Consider the following 6,000-nt stretch of genomic DNA (forward strand, 5'->3'; position numbering starts at 1 on the left):
GGCCCTATTGTGTGCCCTCTGTACACGGGTTCCACGTTGCGCCAACAGTGTCTTGCAGTGGACCCTTTAGGGGATGCACCCTAAAAGGCTAGCCGTAAATCTAGGCATATCTCTCCCTCTGCATCCAGAACACCTATGACTGGCATACATTCGGTCACCCCAGAAAGCGGTGTGTCTCAACCACGCAACAGAGCATTTCCGCGCCAAGCCGAATGGGCGCGGCGATGGAAATGTGCAAGAGCACAAAAAGAGAGCGACTCAGAATCAGAAATTGGGTCTAGCAAGGAAGCAGTATCAAGTCTTGTAGTGACTCTGAGAGGGATTCTGCTGATATGGGCCTTGACCTCTTTACCTACGCTCAGGCGTGGAAGACCAGAGGCCCTAATGCATCCTTTGGGTGAGCCCTTATTTGACCCAAATGATCTCCATCATCCTATGTCGACCAAGTGGCTCCCAGCGGACCATGTGGCCCGTCACCTGGAAACATGGGTGCAGTGCCCACTCAGCACCCGGAAAAAACTCAGGGCTCAATGCCCTAGGCCTATAGTGCCTAACAAGGTGTGTGACACCCCAGAGTTAGACCCTAAAATTAACCAGTTTTTGGCCAAAGTGGGTTGAAACCTGCGTAAGGGTCTGGACTTGGCACTTAAATCATGTCAGGATAAGCATTTGGATATCTTTGGTCCCCTGGCTAAACTCTCTGATTTGCCGAAAGTCAGGGTCGATAACTGGCTGGTTGACCTGCATGAACTCCGTGGTTGGGTCCAGAAGGCCATTTGCATTGTGGGTGTTTTCAACGCCTCCCTGTCCATGGAAAGGCATAAGGCCAATCCATTTAAAATTGAGCCTGAATTGGCCAATCTCGCCCTCCCTGAGGCTGATAAGGATGCTCAGGGTGTGAAAGTGTGTCGACGTGAGGTCATTGGTTAAATTCCAAGTTCCGGCTCTGTATCAATGCCTTGGAACTTCTGGCGGGTTCCTTTGCCGTTCAGAGTTTTGCAAAGGAAAACGCACACACCTGCATTCGCCTCCGTATGGACAATATATCGGTGGTCCGGTATGTCAATAACATGGGCGGTACTCAATCTGCGGTCCTGGCTCGGTTGGCAAAGGATTTTTGAGAGTTCTCTATGGCACGGAAATTGGTGGTCCAGGCAGAGTATCTCCCGGGTCTGGAGTTCACGCTATCTCTTAGACAACTGCGATTGGAGATTGGACGTCAAGGTGTTCTCAGCTGTATCGTCTCTTTGAGGTCCTTTTACTATCGACCTATTTGCGTCATGGCTCGACGCCCTTCTGCCGTGCTTCTTCAGCTGGCATCTCTACCCGGCTGCGGAGGCCGTGGATGCTTTCCTACAGGACCGGCACAGGGCACTCCTGTACACCTTCCTTCCATTCTCCATGTGTCAGGATTACTAGTTGATCCAGCACGCAGAATAATATCACACCTAGGACTAAGGATAACGTATAACCGGACCTTAGATAGGCATTTTTTATGGTGATCTTGTTTAATGCCCTGTAATCGATGCATGGGCGTAATTCTCGTAATTTGGATACAAAAAAGAACCCTGCTGGGGGGCGGGGCGGCCCGCCATGCTGACCGGTCGCATGCAGGAGAGGCTCTGGAGCAATCTGGCCTCTCAGGCTACTAACACAGCCCGGACACTCGCAAAGAGCCCAGGAGACCTGCCCACGGCTGTGGACGGGGTGGCGGACCCCGAGATCGGGAGCTTCAGGACCCCAGAAGGGGGTAAGAGGCTTTGGGGGCCGCGGCCTACTCGGGTGGGATGCGGGGTAGACGGCCGCTGCCCTGTCTCCCTTCCCGGACACCGCAAGCCGACATCTTGAGACGCCTGCCGGCCCCGTTTCCCCCCCCCTTGGACCGGGGGGGTCATCCCGGTCCCCACTACAAGGGGCCTGAGAGGTATGGAGGATGGACAACGGAGCGCACCAGAGGCCTACCCCTTAAGATGGCGGCCCCGCTGAGACCGGCTCCACCAGCTCCTACGCGACGGGGCTCCAGAGAAGAGCAATCAAGCCGCTCACCGAAACGAACAACCACGCGGGGAAGACATCAGCGTGATGGGAGCAGCAGATTTAGGAAGAAAATAAACAAGCGGCACGAGCAAAGCAAGGCCTGTCGACTAACAGCCCTGCAGCAGCCACACAGAGGCACCCCTGAAATGGCGGCAGAGGGCTCACATCAACTTCCCACCTCGGTGTCTGCTGTACCAACTCTAAGTCCCCAGAGACTCCCTTAGCATTCTGATCTGGCAACCCCGACTGCACCGACACAGGGCATGGGCTGACTCACGATACCAGGGGCCCGTAGCCCACTTTCCACGAGGACTTACGCCACTTCACAGCTGCTGTCACCGCTGAACATATCATCTGCTGCGGACTGCTTGAATTAAATTAGTTTTCTTTTTATGCCTAATGCTGACAACCTAGTACGCTCCACTCTGCCTGGTTGTACCTTACCTGCACACTTACCTTAGCTAAGCTTGCTACCCTATCGCTCCACAAAATGTCAGTAAGTAAATCTGCAGTTACACCTCATGTACCACAATGCTAACCTGACACATACGATTAACTCTAGACCAGGGGCGTACCTAGAGCATTTGGCACCCGGGGCGGACCCTGAGTGTGGCACCCCCCCCCGCCCATAATAAAAATTTAAGAAAACACTCACAATTTTTTGCTTTCCTATGGACTGTTTGAATGTGCGCGCAGCTCTTGCCGCGCATGTGCATTCGGCTCCACTCGGGAGCTGACGTCGGCGGGGGAGAAGAGGTCACCCCTTAAAACCCATTCAGCCACTTACCTTTCTCCAACGTCGGGCTCCCTCGGCGCTGGTGACCTCTCCTCCCCCTGCCGACGTTAGATCCGAATGCGCATGCGCGGCAAGAGCCACATGTGCATTCAAACTGCCCATAGGAAAGCATTACTCAATGCTTTCCTATGGACGTCCAGCGTCTTCTCACTGAGTTTTACAGTGAGAATTGCGGAAGCGCCTCTAGCGGCTGTCAGTGAGACAGCCACTAGAGGCTGGATTAACCCTCAGTGAAACATATGTTTTCAGCTGCAGGGTTAAAACTAGAGGGACCTGGCACCCATACCACTTTATTGAGCGGATCCTTAGAAATAGCATAGGAAAGGGATTTGAGTTCAAAAGATGTAGCGGCTAGGGCAGAGGTTTTGTAGAAGGGGGCCAGGGCAGGGATTTTGTATAAATGCGCCACTTTTGTAGAAAGGGGCTGGTGAGAAACTTCTAGAAAACTCCTCCCCTGCCCCTTTCTACAAAGCCCCTGGTCTCGCCCCTTCTAGAAAACCCCTGCCCTTCGCCCTTCATATAAAAACCCTGCACCCCGATCACATAAATTTCATACACTTGTTACACATAAAAACCCTGCACCCCGATCACATAAATTTCATACACTCCCTACACATAAAAAACCCTGCACATCCCCCTTAATTAAAAAAAAAGCTGCACACCCCCTTAAAAGAAAAAAAAACCCTGCACAACCCCCCTTAATTAAAAAAAATCCTGCAAACCCTTAATAAAAACCCTGCACACCCCCTTAATAAAAAACAAAAACTTTCACAACCCCCCTAACAAAAAAACATGCACACACCCCTTAATAAAAACCCTGCACACCCCCTTAATAAAAAACAAAAATCTGAATCCACAACCCCTCTTTAATTAATCCACCCCTCTAATTAATCCACCCCTCTAATTAATCCACCCCCGCTAATTAATATACCCCCTCTAATTAATACACCTCCCTCCAATTAATACACCCCCACTAATTAATACACCCCCCTCTAATTAATCCACCCCCCTCTAATTAATCCACCCCCCTCTAATTAATCCACCCCCCTCTAATTAATACATTATACACCCCCTCTAATTAATACACCCCCTCTAATTAATACACCCCCTCTAATTAATACACCCCCCTCTAATTAATACACCCCCCTCTAATTAATACACCCCCTCTTATTAATACACCTCCCTCTAATTAATACACCCCCTCTAATCAATACACCCCCATCTAATTAATACACCCCCTCTAATTAATACACCCCCATCTAATTAATACACCCCCTCTAATTAATACACCCCCCTCTAATTAATCCACCCCCTCTAATTAATCCACCCCCTCTAATTAATACATTATACACCCCCTCTAATTAATCCACCCCCTCTAATTAATCCACCCCCTCTAATTAATACACCCCCCTCTAATTAATACACCCCCCTCTAATTAATACACCCCCCTCTAGTTAATACACCCCCTCTAGTTAATACACCCCCCTCTAATTAATCCACCCCCTCTAATTAATCCACCCCCTCTAATTAATACATTATACACCCCCTCTAATTAATCCACCCCCTCTAATTAATCCACCCCCTCTAATTAATACCCCCCTCTAATTAATACACCCCCTCTAATTAATACACCCCCTCTAATTAATACACCCCCTCTAGTTAATACACCCCCCTCTAATTAATCCACCCCCTCTAATTAATCCACCCCCTCTAATTAATACACCCCCCTCTAATTAATACACCCCCTCTAATTAATACACCCCCCATAATTAATACACCCCCTCTAATTAATACACCCCCTCTAATTAATACACCCCCCTCTAATTAATACACCCCCTCTAATTAATCCACCCCCCTCTAATTAATACACCCCCCTCTAATTAATACACCCCCCATAATTAATACACCCCCTCTAATTAATCCACCCCCTCTAATTAATACACCCCCTCTAATTAATCCACCCCCTCTAATTAATACACCCCCTCTAATTAATACACCCCCCTCTAATTAATACACCCCCCTCTAATTAATACACCCCCTCTAGTTAATACACCCCCCTCTAATTAATACACCCCCTCTAATTAATCCACCCCCTCTAATTAATACATTATACACCCCCTCTAATTATTCCACCCCCTCTAATTAATCCACCCCCTCTAATTAATACCCCCCTCTAATTAATACACCCCCCTCTAATTAATACACCCCCCTCTAATTAATTCACCCCCCTCTAGTTAATACACCCCCCTCTAATTAATACACCCCCTCCAATTAATCCACCCCCTCTAATTAATACACCCCCCTCTAATTAATACACCCCCTCTAATTAATACACCCCCTCTAATTAATCCACCCCCTCTAATTAATACAACCCCTCTAATTAATACACCCCCTCTAATTAATACACCCCCTCTAATTAATACACCCCCCATAATTAATCCACCCCCTCTAATTAATCCACCCCCCTCTAATTAATACACCCCCTCTAATTAATCCACCCCCCTCTAATTAATACACCCCCCTCTAATTAATACACATCCCTCTAATTAATACACCCCCCTCTAATTAATACACCCCCCTCTAATTAATCCACCCCCTTCTAATTAATACACCCCCCTCTAATTAATACACCCCCTCTAATTAATCCACCCCCTCTAATTAATACAACCCCTCTAATTAATACACCCCCTCTAATTAATACACCCCCCATAATTAATCCACCCCCTCTAATTAATACACCCCCCTCTAATTAATACACCCCCCTCTAATTAATACACCCCCTCTAATTAATACACCCCCCTCTAATTAATCCACCCCCCTCTAATTAATACACCCCCCTCTAATTGATACACCCCCCTCTAATTAATCCACCCCCCTCTAATTAATACACCCCCTCTAATTAATCCACCCCCCTCTAATTAATACAACCCCTCTAATTAATACACCCCCTCTAATTAATACACCCCCCATAATTAATACACCCCCTCTAATTAATACACCCCCCTCTAATTAATACACCCCCCTCTAATTAATACACCCCCTCTAATTAATACACCCCCCTCTAATTAATACACCCCCCTCTAATTAATACACCCCCCTCTAATTAATACACCCCCTCTAATTAATACACCCCCCTCTAATTAATACACCCCCCTCTAATTAATACA

Source organism: Pelobates fuscus, chromosome 3, assembly GCF_036172605.1.
Source record: "Pelobates fuscus isolate aPelFus1 chromosome 3, aPelFus1.pri, whole genome shotgun sequence".
Taxonomy (NCBI): Eukaryota; Metazoa; Chordata; class Amphibia; order Anura; family Pelobatidae; genus Pelobates; species Pelobates fuscus.